General features: G+C 42.2%; 1 long non-coding RNA gene across 1 annotated transcript in view; it reads left to right on the top strand.

The window, feature by feature from the left end:
- LOC122561116 (uncharacterized) overlaps nucleotides 1-17,743 on the top strand; it is a 182,977-nt gene that overhangs the window by 125,926 nt on the left and 39,308 nt on the right. The window lies entirely within an intron of this gene.

Genomic DNA, 17,743 nt, shown 5'->3' on the forward strand with positions numbered 1-17,743 from the left:
GAAAATATGTAACTTCACTCACTGCCCTACATTGTAAGTGACCAGGTTCACCTTCCCATCAAAGTTCGCCTTGATCTGCTTTCCCCTTTTTTGCCATTCTGACGGTGGTTGCATTGTGTGCAGCTTGTACATTTCCAAATAGAATTTTCACAGTTTTCTCATAGTAGAGAGCTTCAACCTCAGGCTCTGTCAAGTCCAGTTCTATTAAGGGTTCAATATCGCACATGGAGCGTCCCATCAGTAGAACGTGGGAAGAATGACTACAATTGAACCGGACGATGAGTTCCTTTTGAGCATGAGAACAAGTTGTAAAACTATGTTCCAGATCGAGTTATTTAGCTGGACGACTTTTCACAGCATCCCTTTGAGGGTGTGATTTGTCTTCTCTACAATCCTGCTGGATTAATGATGGTAGGCAATGTGATTAGATTAGATTAGATTACATTACATTACAGCATGGAAACAGGCCCTTCGGCCCAACAAGTCCACACCGTCCCGCCGAAGCGCAACCCACCCATGCCCCTACATTTACCCCTTACCTAATACTACGGGCAATTTAGCATGGCCAATTCACCTGTGGGAGGAAACCGGAGTACCCAGAGGAAACCCACACAGACACGGGGAGAACGTGCAAACTCCACACAGTCAGTCGCCTGAGGCGGGAATTGAACCCGGGTCTCAGGCGCTGTGAGGCAGCAGTGCTAACCACTGTGCCACCGTGCCGCCCCGTGGTGGACCTTTAGCTGATGCCAAATATATTCATCACCGCCTGCATTACATAGGCTGTGAAATGGGTTCCCTTGTCTGCAACTACGCTGCAGGGAAGACTCAATCTATTGAAAATGTGCTGAATGAAGACGTCTGCTGCAAATTTAGTGGTGTTTGTTCAAGTGGGAAATGTCTCAACGCATTTGCTAATAATGTCCATGATGACCAGGATATATTTATGTCCTCCTTTGCAGGATATTAGGAGCTGACATAGTTTATTTGAAGGTCAGTCCATAGTTCTCTTACTGGCCTGTATGCCTTAGCACTCCTTTAGTGGCAAACTTCACTGGATTGTCCTGGGGGAAAAGAATACAATTCTCGACGTAATGTTTCATGACTTTTCCTATTACTAGTCACCAACACAATCCCCTAATTCTGTCAGTCTTGGTTTCTGTCTTTTGATGCTCCTGGATTTTGTGACATTGTTAACTAACTTGATTTCAGTCCTGGATCGGTACACGTACCATCCGTCTTTGAGAACATGTCCATCTTTAGTACTTAACATGTCCTCCCATGTGCTATATGAAGCAGGGATCATTTCCTTCTGTACCTGCTTTAACTTGATGTTGCTGCTTTGAGCTTGTACCTGAGCTTTGATATTGGTTCAGCTCAGAGTGGAAGAAAGTGAGGACTGTAGATGCTGGAGTATCAGAGTCGAGAGTGTGGTGCTAGAAAAGCACAGCAGGTCAGGCAGCATCCGAGGAGGAGGAGAATCAACATTTTGGGCATAAGCCCTTCATCATAACGATGCCGTATTCATGGCCTTGGCAGTTTGGAGAATAAATTTGTGTAGGGGTGCAGATGGGGTAATGGTTTCCCATGTGCCAAGATGAATCCCCTAGCTTCCCACAGTAGTAGGTTCACTTAAACTGTTACATGCTGCTTGAATGTATGTTTCCTAGTGGGGGTAATTTTTCAGGGTGACTGACCACTTAGGCTATAACTGCTCACTCAACAGCCTGAGTGCTTATTTTACTGAGGAGATTCAGCGCTGATTCTATTAGGGGTTTGTCTCCATGGCTCTCCATATATGTCACATCATGTCTTTCAGTGTCCATCCTCCACCATAGAGGATCCATCTGTGAGTATTCTCTCAGTGGGGTCTCTCTTCTACTCCCTTTTTGTCTTGCCCCTTTTGCTTTGGCACGATTGGTCCCTTAGGGACAGTTGTTGCCACTACCTGACATTTATGGGGTTCTCCTCTGTAGCTCAGATTGTTAGTGATGAATGTGAGCACTTTGGTATGTTTGACTGCAATGTCACGACCCTGTAACAAACAGCATGCTATGCGGTTTCAGCTGACCGTTCCACCTTTAATCCTGTCATCCAGCAAAAGCTGAATGGGGTGTGCTCCATCAGAATGATTAGGCGGCTGAGGCCAGTAATAAAGGGAAACATTTTACTGCCCAGAGCACAGCTAGCACGTGCTTCTCACATGTAGAGAAACCCTGCTGTACTGATGAAAGAGTCCAGGAGACAAGCTATCGGTCCGAGTATATTGAGACATTCTTGGAGACGTCCCGCTGCCAATGTGGCAAGTGTGGCTGTGCCAAGGTAAAGGGAAGTTCTAAGTCTGATACCAGCTATGCAGGGCATCTGCCAGGGACTGTTTTAAAACTCCAGTAGCATCCATTTACTGTTCAGTCCATTCCCATGGGGTATTCCATTTAAGGAAGTCAGAGAGTGGGTGGCTTTGATGGTGAAGCAGTATTCCACTGAGCTCAGAAAGGAACACAACAAATTTACATTCCTGAGGAGGGTAAAGCAGGCTCAGGCCTCGATACACCTGCTTTCTATTTCATGTTGTCCCTGAGCTATCACAGGTCCCAATATGAGACCTAAGGACTCATGACCTGCGCCTTCTTGGGATTAACTTGTAGGAGAGTTAACAGTTCCTTTAACAATGTCAAACATTCAGTCCTTATCCCTGTCTGCAGGAGGAGATTGTCCACATTCTGCACCAAGCAGTCCTGTCAGGAAACCAGCAGCAGTAGAATGAGGCACTTAAAGGCCAGTTAAGAGTACACATTGACACACACACACACACACGCACACCCTCCATGGACACAAAGGCATGCACCTATAATTTATATACACACAAATACATATTAATGCAAAAGTGCAAATATATTTAATGTGCATTCATACAGCTTTCCATTAACTACATAAAGAAGGAAATTTCTATTACAGTACATTTAATGAATGCTTAGATGCATCTATTAATTAGCATTGAACAGAACATTTAACAAACTAGTTAAAAGTCTGTTTTCAACTGCTTTTTGATAAATTATATTTTGGGACTGTATAAGAATCTAAAAAAACTTGTTTTAATCAAAACTAACTTAAATATTCTTTTATTAAATCAGTTCAGGAAAGGACAGTCACAACACCGCAATTGCATGTTTTATAAATAACTCTATCTTCTGGAACCACATTTGTGTTAATTGCAAAGCACTTTACTACTTGTTTTAGATTACTGTTCATGTGACAACCATTATCATTTTAATAGTTAGCCAACGAACAGGAAAAAGAGCCTTTTGAAGTGGTATAGACAGTCACATTGTTTCATTAATCATATTTAAATGAAAGGCTGAAACCAGACTGGTAAACATGTCCTTACTAATTAACACCGTCTTCCTTTCGAACCATATGTTCTTTTTTTCCTCCAGCATAGCCCAAAGATTTAGATTCCTATTTGTCAGCAATGAGGCTAGATCTCTGCCGGTGTGCTCTTGGGCATGTTGTTTGTCGGCTGGCGAAAGGTGACCCATTGTTGAAACTTGTAAATGACAATGTGCTCCGTCTCCACAGGAAGATTCTTCAGCCTCTGCTGCCACCTCCTGCTTAGCTCAGCTCACAACAAAAGTGAATTGGGGAGGGTGACAGAATTTGTTGGCTCCCATTCTTTATGGATGCGCATTAGTGACCCAACAGGGCACCTATTACTGCTACAGTGAACAGAGCCATCGCCAGTTTATTTTTAAACTGACAAGACATGAAATCTTGTTTCTGAATCAAGTAGCTGGATGGACAATGGCTAGATTTAGATTTAGATTACCAACAGTGTAGAAACAGGCCTTACGACCCAACAAGTCCACACCAACCCTCCGAAGAACAACCCACTCAGACCCATTCCCCTAACTAGTGCACCTAACACTACGGGCAATTTAACATGGCCAATTCACCAAACCTGCACATCTTTGGATTGTGGGAGGAAACCGGAGCAAACCACACAGACACAGGGAGAATGTGCAAACTCCACACAGACAGTTGCCCAAGGTGAGAATTGAACCCAGGCCCCTGGCGCTATGAGGCAGCAGTGCTAACCACTGAGCCACCATGCCGCCCCACAGTAGTTGTAACACTGCTCCACATCTAAGTCTCTCTGGGACAAGAAACATGTGCCTGCAATAATCTATTTTTGGAGCACTGATGGGGCAAAGTGATACCCATTACATTGTGTAGGTGCCCTTGCACAAAGTTACACTCCGGTTGATCCAACAATTCTGTCATGTCTCTGATCATGTCCATGCTTTAAGCCAAATTTGAGCCAAACTTGTTGAATACCCAGTTGCTAGAATTAACTTTGCCCCAAAATGACATAAAGGACCGTGTCTTTTTAAAAAATAGATCAACTGAATGGTCAGTTTGATGCCGTTGTTCATAATGTGGATCAATCTCAAATGTATCAAAATAATTATCTTCTCGATGTATGTCAAATCAGGAATTTCAACTTGCCTTCTAAAAATATCTTTGTTAGCAACTAAATATACAATGGTAGGCTTCTTTTAAATTCCCATTATCCAAATCTGTATCACTATTGTCCCCACCTAAGTGTAATAATTACTTGTTAGCAAGGTCAGATACTAGACTATGATGTGACATGTCATGTAGACCAATGCTGTGACTTGGCTTATCTTGCTTCAGCACACTTGTTCTTTGCTTTACAAACTTCATGACTAAAACGCCAGTGTTTTGATGAATTAATTTTGAATAATTTATATTGGAGTCATGACAATCCAGCATACTTGCATTGTAATCAATTCAAACAGAATTTGAAGAAGTATTTGAAAGAAAACAAACAGAAAGCTTATATTTATGCTTGGTCTTTCAAGCCCAAAGCATTTTGACTCCAGTTAAATCATGTTTTTAACTGTATTCTTTTTTAAAATCAGATGTAGAAGCAGAAGTAGGCCATTCAAGGAGATCGAGGCTGAGTTGATAACCCTCAACTCCACTTAATGGTTTTATCTGTATAACCCTTGCTTCCCTTACTGATTAAAAATCAATGTCAGCCTTGAATATACTTCATTACCCAATGTCTACAAGCGACTGCAGTAAAGAGTTTTAGAGATTGACTACCGTCTGGGAGAAAACATTCTTTCTCATCTCTGTCTTAAATGCGCAATCATTTATTCTGAGTTTATGTCCAGGATTGTCCCACAAAGGGAAACAACCTCTCCACACCTACCTTGTCAAGACTCATAAGAATGGTTTAGTTTTCAATAAGGTCTCCTCTCTTTCTTCCAAATCCCAATGGGGTACAAGTCCAATCTCCTCAATGTATCCTCCTAAGTAAATTCCTCCATGTCCAGAAACAACCTCGTGAATCTACTCTGGACTACCTCCAATGCCAGTGTATATTTCCTCAGATAAGGGAACCAAAACTGTTCACTGTTATCCAGGCATTGTCTGACTAGTACCTTGTAAATATTTGACAAGGCCTGCTTATTTTTACACTCTATTCCTTTTGAAATTAGAGCTAGCAGTCCATTTGCCTTTCCTATATCTGCTGAATCCGAATGCTAGCTTCTTGTGATTTATGCACAAAACACCCAAATCCCTCAATGCTACCGCTCTCTGCATGCTTTCCCCCAATTTTCAGCTCTTCTATTTCCTGTCAAAGTGCATAACCTCACATATTCCCACATTGTATTCCATCTGCCAGGTTTTCACCCACTCCCTTAACCAGTCTATATACCTTTGTAGACACTCTATGTCATCTTGACTACTTCCCATCTCACTCATTTTTGTGTCATCTGCAAACTTCATGATACTACATTCACTTCTGTCATAGTTAAAGGTTGCTGTTATGAAAATGCCCCATCCATCTCCACTCTATGTCTCCGATGACTCAGCCAACCCTCCAACCATGCTAATATTCTACCCCTAACACCATGGTCTCTTACAAAGTAGCCTTATGTGCAATGCCTTACTGAAAACATTTAGGAAATCCAAATATATTACATCTACTAAATTCCCTTTATCTATGATACATGTTACCTTCTCAAAGTTTGTTAGCCATGATTTCCCTTCCATGAAGTCCTTCTGCCTCTACTTGATTATATTACAGTAAATCCTCTGTATCTGCGAAATCACAAATAGTGAATTTGTCTATCTGCTCCAAAAATTAAGTAACAACAAAAATCAACATCCCTGGGCAAAAATTGTATCTATGATTTTTAACCTATTTTTAACTGGCTCATCACATTTGCGGATACAAACGAATGATTGTGTGTTTTTCTCAATCCTCTACTATTTCATCCTTTACAATGGACTCCAATATTTCTCCAATGACAGCTGTTGAGTTACCTAACCTGTAGTTACTAGTTGTTGGTCTCCATTTTTCCAGAATCTAAGGATTCTTGGAAGATTACCATAACACACTATATCCGTAGGTACTTCCTCAAAAATCATAGGAATGAATGGAAACACTACAACTCATTTTACTCAGCAATATTCCACACATCCAATATTATATTGTTGCAAAGATGGTTGAGGGATAAATATCAGAACTCTCTTCTTTATTGAATAATGCAAGCGGATCTGGCAAAGACAATAAATCTTTCACTGTGAATAAATTGTCGCATTTCTAATGGGAGTTACCAATAGCCATTCCAGAATTTCCACAGTCAGCTAATCATGATACGAAGATCACAAAATCAAATCACTTTTTAAACATTTCACAGAGAGTGAAATATAGGACTGAATCTTGTTGAAACATGGGGATCTCTGCAGATGGCTGGAGAATCAGTGAGAGACACACGCACTGTCTCTTCCAGAGAGGTTCTGATGAATCTGACACCAATCAGATATTGATGAAGTCACTGCTGGGCCTTTGCTTGCAGTTCAGGCCCAAGGGCAGAAACCTCAACCAGTGAGGGCTGCTAGCCAACCAGAGGTGAACAGCTACTGCACTCAGCAGTGTCATGGAGGAAGTTGTGGGTCCTGCTGGATGAACACCCAGGATTTAGGAGGACTCAGGCACAAGGTAAGTGATTTGTGTGGAGAGAGGGGCATTGGGCGACATGAGGATCAGAAGCAAAGGCAGGGGGTGGCACTCGGTAGACAGCTCCCTGTCTCATATCCAGTTCCTTGATCAGGCACTGATTGCCTTTCATCTCCATACACCTTGCTTTTACCTTGGTGTCAGGTTGACCTTAACTCAAACCTAAAGGGCCAAGAAGAAAAGTCAATCCTGGACCGTCTTGATCTGAACTTACTTTTGATGTATTGGGAAGGTCATGAGGTTTGTTTATGGCTCTACCCAGAATAATTTAGTGGCCTTCCTGCCAACCTTGTCACCTCTGGGAGCAGCAGATTTCACCTATACATGCCTGGGGTGAATGTAGAAACTGAAAGAATGAAACAATTTAAAAGCAATTAAACAACTTACACAGTATTTAGTAATTGAAACAACAAGGAAAACATTTAACAACTTTTGACAAATGTAAAATTATTTTCTTGGTGTCAAATTGGCCTTGCAATTTTAAGTCAATACTCAGATCACCATTAACAATCTAGTTATAGGTCTTTGAACAAAACTTTCTAAATGTGATAAGGAGAGTGGAAAAGCAGAGGTGTAGCAACTTGATTGATTTATGGCTTTGGGGAACAGCAGTTAACAAGTCATAAGGAACAGAGATGGTTCATCCATTGAATATTCAAACGTCAAACATAAAAGCAAATGGGTGACAATATTACAGGAGGGAATCTTCTCCAGAGCAGCCTCTGGCCACACTCTCATCCTGGTAAGTGGAGAGATCCTACTGAGCTTTAGGAATGCCGGGTTTCTGGCCTGTGATAGATCCAGGTAATGAAGTTGCCATCCTTCCAATTGTCACTTCAGGAATCTAGATTCTGACTGTAAAATCCCAGTCAATTTCCTTTAACTGCTTATGACAGGATTTTTAATGAGCCTGACTAAATACTGCCAAGCCTTGAAGTGGCCTAAAATGTCCAGTCCCAACAACAGGACTGAGAAGCAAGTAGATTGGCCAGCGCTGGTATCATGTAGACCCATCTGTCTCCATTCTCGACTTTTTAGTGATGGTGTGACCTAAAATTTCTGGCATTTGTTGCAAACTTTATATCTGTACTTGAGATTAAGATTATACATTAAATCAATGAATCGGATAGACATGACAACTTGAGATGAATTGGTGTGCAACTAATCATCTTACAGACATGGATCAAATGTAGGGGAGTAGAAATAGTCGAATTGTGAAAATGGAAATTATATTGCCTTAGATGACGTTTTTGCAATATGGCTGTTGACCAGATGCAAAGTGCACTTAAAAATTAACAACTGTCATCCATCAGTTTGAATTTATGTATACTCTGAAAAGCTTTCTCACATTACTGAAAAACTTGGCATAATTACCAGACTGGAGTACCATCATAAGAAATCATCTTTGGTTTAAGAAATGGATTTTAAGCTGTTCCAAGACAGGTTGTGTCAAGCTTTATGTTAGTTCCTTGGGGATATGCTCGGCACCTCATCGACTCTCTAAGCTGATTTTCCACCATGGAGACATATTTGGGACAGAATCTCTCTGGAGGACATCTGACCAAACTTCAGAATTTTGTGTGGACGAGCCCATAAATGATATGGGGAGACTTTTCCTGTCCTGAAAGAGCCATGCAATCACAAATGCAGGTTGGTCAGATGAAGTGTGGGAGTCATTGAGACGGACCACAACAGCCATCGTTGTGGCTGCTGGTTGTCCTGAAGGAGAGATGACTAGTTTGTGGCAAAGTCTTTCCCTCCCACACAGAAGTGGACTGTCAAAGGTAAGGTGTGGGAGGCTTTACTGTTATCACAAACCAGTTAAACATTGAGGGAGTGAAAGTCCTTACTGTTGACAAATCTAAATGTCTGGTCACTGAGTGTCTTGTGAGCATTTGGGTGGTATTGATGATGCTTTGTGTCTGAGGAAATTGATGAGATGTAACCCAATGTCATCTGTTCATGTGAGGCTCCAACTGCCCTGAAATGCATATTCTGCCCAACCCTAGCCTGGAAGAGTGGTGTGAAACCATTTTAGTATTTCTACTAAATCCACAGCTGATCCTCAGAAAGGGCTAGAAGCAAAGGAGGTCATGACTGTGAGATTTGATACTCCCAGCAGAGCATAGTATCAGTGCTGCAAGATGTAAGATCTTTGGCAATGAGAGCACAGTCTTGATGACCATCTGTCTTGGAAGTAACACTGTCAGACCTGTTTGAGGCTCTGGTTCTTGGCCATCTACAGGTAGTTTTGACTTTGGTGGTAGTTCTTGGGTTGAAAAATGTTATTTACTGTCTTTCTACTTCTCTTTCTTCTGCCTTGCCCTTCAAATGCCCATATTTCCACCTGAACCACTGGGGCAGAGCCAGAAGTGGTGTCCAGCAACACTGGCATGCTGCAACCTGCACAATTGGAGCCAACAAAGTAGGGAAACCAACTTGATACAGATGATGGAGCAGAATGATAGTATTGTACAAAGGATGAAGATGAAGCTGAGGATCAGGACTTTGAACAGAATGACTGTCCATGAAAGAACAATGCATTGTCACGCCCACAAGGCCAGAGATAATTTAGTTGAAACCTGTTTTAGGGATGAATGTTGGGTTTGGACTTTGTTTAATTGTTGCTAGAACATGCGTACATTGTCATTTTGGTGGATATTCTTATTTTATTAGTCCTTGACATTTTGTGTTACTGAATAAATGTCTAGTTATCCATGTGATTGTATACATGATGCCTTTGTATGAGCCAGCTTTAATTCATCGACACATAACATATCCCACATGACTACTGGTGTAAAAGCAGGAGATGGTGAGACAGTAGACTAATATTGCATGTGTTAAGGTTAGGTAACTCTCAAGGCATTTGGTGGATGTGATATCCAAGTTTAATGAGGAATATGGACCAGGAGCAGGCAGGTGGGACTAGGTTAGTTTGATCTTTCCATCATCATATATCTCAGAAGCACTCTGAATGCATGAGCATATTCTAGGACAGCAATGCAGTTTGCCACAGCAGACCACTGCACGATAATAAAGAATAGATAGAATCTGGAGAAACTTTCCATCGAATCACTACAGTGTGGAAACAGGCCATTCAGCCCAACAAGTCCACACCAACCCTCCAAAGAGCATCCCACCCTATCCCTGCAACCGTGCATCTCTCTTGGCTAATCCACTTAGCCTACATATCCCTGAGCACTATGGGCAATTTAGCACGGCCAATCCACTTAGCCTGTACATATTTGTACTGTGGGCAGAAACTGGAGCACTAAGAGGAAACCCACACAGACGCAGGGATAATGTACAAACTCCATTCAGACAGTTGCCCAACGCTAGAATTGAACCTGGATCCTTGGTGCTGTGAAGCAGCAACCACTGAACCACCGTGTTTTCCTCTTCAATCTGACCATTTGACTTAACTGCCTATTCTCAGATCCTGTCCTGTGAACTGTGAAGTCTCTTTTCTGGAATATTCATGCAACTGAGAGTTTAAACTTTCTCAGTGTTTCAATAATCTGCAGAGTTTTAATAAGCACTCCTGGCCTGGAATCTTCCACAAACTATACATTTTCACTGAGATAACTTATTTCCTTTGCTCTGAACTGTCTCATTTTCTGGGACTGACTTTACTTGTTTCTGACTCCAGTCAGACCCCCCTTCAAAATGAACACAAAAGTTTTGGTACTAAATTTAAAAAGAATTGCTCACCATAAATCCCACATGTTGTAAACCCCCAAGTATAAACAAGCTTCATTAACATTTGAGGAATCTTACGGTCATTTACTGCCTGCTATATATTGGTATTAAATCATGTTTCTGAAAAGATTGACATCATTGATTTTTAAAACCTTTCACAAAATAAACCAACTCCTTTATGCCACTTGTTTGAAATCTAAACTCATCACTTTTCCCCACAGAGAAGAATAAAAATGTATCTTTGAGAGGTATCTCCCCTCCAGTATATTTCCTCCATTTTTTGCACCTCTGTCCTTGAACCCCACCCCTGCCAACGCAACAAGAGCAGAACCCCCCCACCCCACGAACTTCCGTATACATTGCATCATCCTCCGCCACTTCCACTACCCACAAACAGACCCCATCACTAGGGATATATTTCCCTCCCACCTCATCAGCGTTTTGGAGAGAGCATTCCCTCCAATATTCCTTGGTCAGATCCACCTCCCCCCCACCCCCCACCCCCACCCCCACCAGCCCACACTCCACTCCCAGCACCTTCATCTGCCACCACAAGAATTGCAAAACCTCCACCTACACCTCCCCCCTCATCTCTGTCCAAAGCTGCAAAGGATCCTTCCACATCCGACAGAAATTTACGTGTACTTCCATCAATGTCATCTACTGTATCCGTTGCACCTGATGTGGTCTCCTCTACTTCGGGGAGACAGGACGTCAATCTGCGGATCGTTTCAGTGAACATCTCTGGGACACCCATACCAGCCAACCCCGCCACCCTGTGACTGAACACTTCAATACCCTCTCCCACTCTACCAAGGGCATACAGGTCCCGGGCCTCCTCCACCGCCAAACCTAACCTCCTGATTCCTGGTCGAAGAATACGTCATCTTCCGCCTTGGGACCCTGCAACCACATGGGATTAATGTGGATTTCACCAGTTTCCTTTTTCCCCTTCCCCCACCTTATCCCAATCCCAAACTTCCAACTCGTCACCACCCTCCTGATGTATCCATTGTCTTTCCCACCTATCCGTTCCACCCTCCTCTCCGACCTATCACCTTCTCCACCACCTTCATCTACCTATTGCATTCTCAGCTACCTTCCCCCCAACCCCCACCCCCGTCCCATTTATCTCTCAGCACCCCCAGCCCACAAGTCTCATTCCTGATGAAGGGCTTATGCCTGAAATGTTGATTCTCCTGCTTGTCAGAAGCTGCCTGACCTGCTGTGCTTTTCCAGCACCACACTCTGTGATGTGTTGATGCCAGCTGTCCAAGATGGAGGTCCAGAGGAGCAAGTGGTGAGGTAGTAACCAGGTGACCAATCTGACTTCGATGTCAGGAATTCTTGGCATCGAGTAGCTACCCAGTTGGTGAGAGAATGGAAAACTGCATCATAACAAGACAAGATTAAGCAATAACAAGGTGTTAATATATGCTAATAGGCTTCTCGCCACTTACAAAAGAAAACTTCATCCTGTCTTTCAACATTTGCTTGGAAAATGGGACTTTTTATCCTCCATGTAGAGAAGCTCCTCAATGGAATTCTTGTTCAATTTTCCCAACTTTCTGGCCATGAGGCACATTGTTCTGGAACTGGTAAGACTCTGCCATTTGTTACTTAGGCCAAAAATATCAAGTCTCAAAAGAGCTGATAACTTGAATTTTATGTAATGATGTTATGAGAATGTGGAGCTAGAAAGTTTTACGATAGTTTGAAGTTATGATTGAAAAATACAAAGAAATTGTAATTGGTTCATCACCAAAGGGCCATATTTGCACAGTAGACCTAATGAAAACATGTTGAAATGCTTTGCCACTAGTATGATTAGACTTTGCCAAATCCATACCAATAGCTGCCACAGCACTTTAGCCTGTTGAAGTGTGCAGTTATCACAGCTGAAATCATGGCTGCTTTTGTAACGCTATTAATAGGACTTTGGGAACAGATCAAATAAAATTCACAAACGTTTAATCAACTGTGAGCACTACTGGTCTTGTCATTTGGTGGAAACTCACCATGAACAATGCTGAAGAACAATGAAACATTCATGCAGTCTCTCCAAAATATGGACAGTGGTTGGAGACAAAGTTCATCGTAAGCAATACAGGATTGGCAGAGGTTTCAGTTGCCAAGTTCTCGTAGAGTGAGAAGGTCTTGCTTAAACATGCCCAGTTTCCCTAATGATGTGCTGGAAGGCATGCACTGGACAAAATGAGGCAAAGGCGGCTTGCAAGTGACCCGTCATAGAAAGTCAAATGCAACAAGTTTGGCATGAGATAGCTGGCAGTGTAAGTGTTGCTGACAAAGCCTGCAATACTTGGTTCCAAATATGTGAGAGAAGAAGGGAGACCTGCGAAAGCAGCTCTGTAACATTTTGTTCTGTGTTATATTTGGAGAGTGACGCAAAGTTTTCTTCAAATCCTGTTGCCATTTTGATGCTGCCTGACAACGACATACCCTATCGAATGCCCGACAGGCAAGGTCAGGTTGCAACAAGCCAAAAAAGTATAAGCCACAATTTATTACTAAAACTTACCTCGATTCCCTTACCAATGACTTCTTAGATGGACAAATGGACTGCAGGCGGTGCCTGGGTGGAATGGAATGGAATGGTGATACTGCATCATCAGGAAGATTGACCATCTCTGAGGTGCCTTCTCTCCTACTGTTGAGATGGACTTAAAAGGAGTGAGATAAGTATTTTGAGATGCAATTATGGAAAAGGTGCTGTAATTAAGAGTGAAATTAAATGCTCACCACAGAGGTGGGAGAGGAAAGGTGTGGCCCTAATGAAGACAACATCACTTTCTTGAGTCCACATCTCCACCTCCCTTTAAATCATGGGGTGGGAAGTGTTGAAGACAGTTTTCCTACCCAGAGATAGGCTTTGAGGCTACTTAACAGCTTCATCTTGTCACCACTAGTATTCAACCAGCAGTGAGCATGGTCCATGCCGTGAGGGAGAAGCCTGTTTGTACAGATGGGTATGCCCTTCCTAGTTGAGTAGCCCTGCCTAACAGACGCCAGGTGACAGTGGCTACCCACATACAAAACCTTCCACCTGCTCTTTAAGCTGACACCTCCCTCTCCCCTCTACTCCAGGGTCCCAGTGTTCGTACCTCACATTTCTCCCATGACAATCTTAACCTGGTCCAACTCTAGAACCAGTCCCAGTGGTGCTGCCACTGATTGTCCAGCAACTCTGTGGTGGAAAACTCCCCTTGAAGGTGCCCAGGATCTTGCTGCCAACAAACTAAGTCCTCCAGTGACAATAAGTGGGGTCAGCGGATCAAACTGGCTTTGACAAGACTGACAGTGGCTCATCACTGGGCGGAGAGGTCCACAGATGTCACTGTTAAATTCCTCCTTAAGAATTTTACTGATTCGTGCTCTTTTCAGTGAATCTCTGTGAGTATTCAAATCAGGTTCCAGAGTGAAAGCTGATGACATGGGCTCTTTCAGTGACCTCTGACCAGGCTTATTCAATAGTGACTTTGAGGATACCATAGTGAGTTCTGAAGAAAACCTGTTTCCTCCTGACCCCTTACTTCCTTCACTGAGACCTCAAGGAAAGGGTCAGAACACTTGGGGCTAGGGCTCTTGATTAGTCCTGCCTAAAATGCCTCCAAACATGTGGCACAAATACAGAGGAGAAACTCAGCAGGTCTGGCAGCATCTGCGGACAGAAAGAAACAGTGTTAATGTTTCAAGTCTGGTATGATCCTTCTTCAGAACTTTCTCCGAAAATGTAAGTTTGCTTGAGGAACACCATCCCTACTTTACAGCTTCATCTTTAGAAATGCTTCAGGGACCATGTCAAAAATTGCACTGCTTGTCTGTATGTATTTCCCTGCTGTTTCACATGATCATGTACCTAATCGATACCCAGGAACACTTGGTTAAACTACACATGAAGGCGAAATGAGGGGACAATCAAAACATGATGCCTCTGTCGTCGAATAGTCTACCAAGACTTGCTATCAATGTTTATATACACATAAAAATCAGTTGAATGACGTACACACGATGTTCTGATGAATTAATATGTATTAAATGACATGGATTTCCTCATTCCAAATGGTCTAGCTTGTAATAATGGCTTGCAATGGTTCATGTTTAATTGACACAGAAAACTACTTTATCCAGTCATCGACAGGTTTATCTATTGCATTCACTTCTCGTCAGCACCCACCCTCCCTTCCTTACCAAACCGTGACAGAAAAGCCAGTTGTGTGCCTGAAGCTGTTCTGCTCAGTGTTAACTTCCTTTTCCCTCACAAGATGCTGCCAGCAATAAAGAAAATCTTGCAAAGCAAATAGTTTGCATTAGATTGAACTGTGCAATTGTACATTCTGTCGTGGTGATGCTTTGCCAGCAGGGACCCCAGTCAGGAATGTAATGAAGAGCAGGTGAAAGGGAAGTAGATGAAATTATGAATATTCTGCTTTCTGCATGCACAATTCTGGCTGACAATAATACATTCATTCACAGGAATATTCAGAGTGTAATCTCAACAGTACAGAGTATGCACTAATCTGATTTGAGCACGACTGATTTTGACATAGTTGGGTTTTGTCCATCCCCTGCACATAAAACCAACATCAATGTATATCATATAGAGTTCTGTTGCTTGGACAATTCAGAAAAGCACTTGAAAAAAAAACAATTTTATTCCCAAATCAAAGGGAACGTAATTGGAAACCTTTTTTTGTTATCAGGTCATGTTAAAGTTTCAACTAGTGATGGGTTCATGCAACAAATCATCTGATAATGTTAACTTAAGGGTGGATTGGTGGCTCAGTGGTGAGCACTGCTGCCTCACAGAGCCAGGGCTGCAAGTTCAATTCCAATCTTTGGTGACTGTGTGTGTGGAGTTTGCACATTCACCCCACTAGGTGTTTCAGTTTCCTCCCACAGTCCAAAGATGTGCAGATTATGTAGATTGGCCATGCCAAATTGCCCATAATGTCCAGGGATATGCAGGGTTATAAGGATGGGGTGGATCTGGGTTGGTGTGGAACGGATGGGTTGAATGGCCTGCTTCCACACTATAGGGTTTCTATGATTGTAAGAAGACAAAATCAAATGGGAACAATGCAAAGGCCATCCATTTATTACCAATTGACTTAAAGCATTGCTGATTGTTCTTTTATCAAGGGAAATATTATTTTGATGGCACAACATATAAATGTTTGATAAGCCAAAAAAAAGCAACTGAAATTGAGGTAATGCTCATGTATTTACAGGGATTCTAGCATTTCCGTAATTTAATTTGTAAAGCACATGTATCAATTGTCAAGATATCATGCTGACAACCAATATTTCAGACTGTCCACTTGTCAGTATTCGCTGCCTCAAAGTAGCACGTAGCTTTCAATTCCCACATTGTCACACCACTACCCCGAGACTTCCACAAAATGCTCCAGCATGAATAATTTCCATTGCGTGTTTAGGATGGGTGTACATGTGTCAAAGCTTTGTATTTGAGGCAGCACTGACCAATCAATCCCATGTCCTTCATGCTCCCCTGAGACATTTCTAAATCTGTTACTTGCAAGAATATATTTTTTGTGTACTTCAGTTCTTCCAAGCCAATTGTAATACAACTTGCCAATCATAGTGTTAATAAGCATGAATAATGTGAACCACCAAGAATGCATTATGAACATGTATTGCAGTGAGTAACTCACTCCCTGATTCCCCAATGCCTGTCCATCTACAAGGCACCAGTCAGGAGCTGTCTGGATGGGTACAGCTCCAACCACATTCAAATAGCTTGAGATCAGCTAGAAAAAAAGCTGTCCACTTGATTGGCACGACATCTGCAAACATCCATTCACTCAACCACTAATGCACAGTAACAGCAGAGTGTACTATCTATGCAATGCACTGCAGAAAATCACCAAGGCTCCTTAGACAGCACCTGTCAAACCAAGATCTCTTCCAACCAGAAGGACAAGAACAGAAACACGACTTATATGTTCTCCTCCAAGCCATTCACCAACCTAACTTGAAAACATATTGCCTTTCCTTCAGTGTCATTGGATCAAAATCCTGGAACTCTTTCCTAATGACATTGTGGGTCTACCTATGGTATGTGGACTGCAACAATTCACCAAGTCCTTCTCCAGGGCAACTTGGATTGGGTAATAAATGTTGGCCCAGCCAATGATGCTCACATCTCATGAGTATTTTTTTTTCTAAAACATAGACACGTTGTATATGACATTCTAATTGACAGTTGGAAATTTTCTCAGTATGTTCCAGATCTATGAAAACAGGAGAGCCCTAATTCATTTTGGGAGATGTTTTATTTTAACCAACATTCCAATGGTTGGAAGGACTGATGGTGGAGGTGGGAGACAGAATAGAACATTAACCAGTTGAAAAGGTAAAGCCTGCTGATGAATCATTGAATGGGGAAGACATCAGAAGGAGAATCTTGCTACATGCTGGGAACACAGGGAGAAAGGAACACAGAGGAGATGAGTCAGCCAAATAAATCTGGGAAGGCAGCCTGATTTATCATGGGGAACCTTGCTCTTTTCAAGTTCAAAGCTAGTCAGGGTCAGAAAGTTGGCAGTAAGATTTATGTGCGCTTGCTAATAGGAAGAATGTGATATATATTTATGAGCTACTTTGTCGTGGAGAAGGGTTTGAAATTAGTAGAATCAAATTGCCATTTGATTACGCCTGTTACTCTATATGCTCATGGTAATTTAAAGGCAGCAGCTTATTTGCAGACTACACAATACTTTTGAGTCACTCACTCAGTTTTTAGGTGACTTTGCAGTTAGCGTTGATGAATAGCAGGCAATGCTTATCACAGGCATTGATCAAACATTGCCCACCATCTGAGATAAATTTCTAATCTTCGACCAGCCTGCCTTTAGGAGGATTAGAGAAATGCTCATAAGAAAGGCTTAATATCAATTCAAATCACAAAACATTCCAATTTTCACTAGTGTATTGTTCAATGTTAGG

The sequence above is a fragment of the Chiloscyllium plagiosum genome, unplaced genomic scaffold (assembly GCF_037043375.1).
Source record: "Chiloscyllium plagiosum isolate Xiang-an unplaced genomic scaffold, Cpla_swu_hap1 HiC_scaffold_22, whole genome shotgun sequence".
In the NCBI taxonomy this organism is placed as follows: domain Eukaryota; kingdom Metazoa; phylum Chordata; class Chondrichthyes; order Orectolobiformes; family Hemiscylliidae; genus Chiloscyllium; species Chiloscyllium plagiosum.